Raw genomic sequence first — 3,049 nt, 5'->3', positions numbered from 1 at the left:
TAAGCCAAAATAAAATTTTAAAGACGAAATGTGTTGTTGAAATAAACCGCTTCAGCTGTATATGTGTTTCTGTGTATTTACGAAGCAAAAGGTACTAATATCCTTTGTTTGATCTGATTTTTTGAACATCCAGTAAACGAATGCAATGACACACCTTGCAAGAACGGAGCTACTTGTATCAATAGAATTGATGATTTTGAATGCTTGTGCGCGACTGGATATGAAGTAAAAGATTGCACTTAGAGTAAGCAGCCTAGATTGTATCTACCAAAAGTGAAGAGAAATAAAACTTTGGAGACGAAACGCGTCGATGAAGTAAACGCGTCATCAGTGTTGTTTTAATTAATGCTTCAGCTGTGTATTTCTTTTTGTTCGCTCACAAAGTAAAAGATACAGCATTCTTTGTTGTCGGCTGTGTAGCCGTGGACGTGGGTTCGACTCCGCTCCAGAGCACGCGGCTGTGTCTCGGCAAAGACACAACACTATCAGTGCCGACCGCGCGTATACATGCGGTCACCCCAGGACCGCACTGGTCATTGTTTTAGAAGTAGGAAGACTTGTTGTTTTAGAAAGAGGAAGTCTGACTGTTTTAGAAAGAGGAAGACTTGTATTGTCTAAAAGTTGAAAGAAATTACTAGGTTTGTAATTAAATTTTTTCTGCAATTATCAATTATTTACAAAAAACTGTCATTTTTTGTGTAAAGTGAGGTATATCCAGTTCTTTCTTCGCAAAACGCGTCAATATCTCCGTGACAACCTTTGTGCGACAAGCGTAGTACTTGCCTGACGTCTAGCGGTGATGTTTATCGCAGTTTGAAAATTTTTTTCAGATATCTAAACGGAAGCGAAAAAAAGTCAAAAAAACGCAGAATTTTGTAGTTTGTCAGAAATTTTAGTAATTTAAGGCATTTTAAAAAGAAAATACACAAAATTTGTAAACATACTGTAAAAGACTGTTGAAAATGCAACAACTTTCATGTTTTGATTGTTTTTCTAGCAGTTACGGTTCTCAAAATACAGCAGTTCAAAATCAAAGCCTTTGCTCAAGCTAAATCCTAAAAGTTTCTTAAAAAAAAGCATGGCACTGAAAGGGCAAGCCAAAATAAGGGGAGCAGCTGACTCGAAGCCTATATGTCACTTCGCTGCTTCCTGTCGTCTGTTGTATAGCATCTGTAATTGCAGTGTACTGTATGTTATCGCAATGGGCGCAAATAAGAACACGATTATTATTATTATTGCAAAGATATAGAATAAAGAAACCGGTGAGGGTCCTGTGTTGCTTGTAGTTCAAATATTCATTGTTCATTGTCAGCACTAGTTTAGTGGTATCCACTCTGTAGATAAATATTTAGATCCCACAAGGGTAAGCTATAACATGTTGCTGTAAAATATGTTACATGACTATGATAAGTCTCGAACCTATGACATGTGGAGCCTGGTTGGCTACTTCGCAATGTAATCAACTGGTATTCTCAACGTTTATGCCATAGAACGCCAACTCGAAAATTTTGGTTCCATATCATCATCATTATCATTTTCAGCCTGTGAGAACCCTTTGCAGAGCGTAAGCCTTCCCTTTTCATGCCAATTTACATGATTATATGCTAGTTGGCAGAGGTAGGCAATTGCGCGCTACTTGTGTAGCGCCGCTACTTTTTTTCCAAAGTAGCGGTAGCGGGAGAGGTGCTACTTTTTGCTCACCTCTGCTAGTTGGTACCAATTGGTTGTATTGCGTTGTTACAATATACTTTTGTGAAATTGCATTATTTAAATGTTTTTTGTTTTTGTTTTCTAGTCGACACAGACTGTGACTTTGAAAATTCAAGAAAACCAACGTGTGGTTACACCAACCAAGGTGAAAAATGGGAACGGACATTCTCTCGCAGCGTTCCTAAAGGCCCACGAGGTAATACATTTAATAATGACTACGAAAACCACAGTTTTGTGTGGTTGTTTGAAGGATTAATCTTTTTGAAACAATTTTGTTTGTTTAACCTTCTCTCGTGTTGTCGCTATATGTCAGGGCATCCGTTAGTTGGACACTGCCTGGTGTCGTCATCGATGGAAACTAGGCCTTCCATACCATGAGGTGGTCTGTATAGCCGGCAATCCTTGATAATGTGGGCTGCCGTCTGCATTTCACCACACTCACAAGCAGCACTCTCTGCCAAGCCCCAGCGCAACATGTCTGCACCATAGCGTCCAACACCAGTGAGCAAACGGTTACGCCTTGATGAGGCAAGATTTGTTTAACCGTTCTAAAATGACCCATTCTAAAACAACAGTACTAAAATGACCCATCACGAGCGTAAATGAAGGTTCCACCATCACGGTCTCTTCTCCTATGAGCAAACGCTCCCTGGGCAAAGTGGAAAATCTTGAATCGATTCGGAACTTGTGTTGGCGGTACTAAATCTGCAATAGTGAAGTAAGGCTACAGCGCGGGCCACGTTACATGTATCTGTGGCACCAAGCCCAAACGGCGGACCATCTTCTTATGTGCCCCTGCTTACCACACAGTGCAGCAATGCAGCAAGTGGGACCTTTCCATAAACAGCTCCCTCGCACAAGAATGTATAGATCTGTGGTGTATCAGCCAAATTTATAAGATTCGATAAAAGAAGACTGCACTGAGAAATCCTTGAGATCGAAACATTGGCTATTTTGTCTGCAGATAACAATTTCTTTTTAGACAGTTTTTCAAGAAATGAAAATAAGTTAAAAGTCATTTAATTTTTACTTTGTGAGGAACTGCAGGTAGCCTACTTGAATGGTTACTGATACTTCTTTATTCACCAAAAAGCTTAAACTTAGCAGTTTTCCATGTAGAGGCTTTGAAACTCCTGACACAGGCCAGACCACCGAGTTTGACAGTGTGAAGTTTCCGCTTATCGGAGTGTTGGTAAATTATTCCAAACACTAGGTGCTGTGAATGGTAAGCTATCATTGAATTTCATTGCGCATGCGCATGCTCCGAGAGTTGAACGATTCTTGTTTGATATTTCCGTTTCTTTGTTTACAAAGCCGGGCGCTTATTCAAACAAGCTAT

Source organism: Aplidium turbinatum, chromosome 4 (assembly GCF_918807975.1).
Source record: "Aplidium turbinatum chromosome 4, kaAplTurb1.1, whole genome shotgun sequence".
Taxonomy (NCBI): domain Eukaryota; kingdom Metazoa; phylum Chordata; class Ascidiacea; order Aplousobranchia; family Polyclinidae; genus Aplidium; species Aplidium turbinatum.
The sequence above is the reverse complement of the archived record's forward strand: the minus strand, read 5'-3'. Positions refer to the sequence as shown.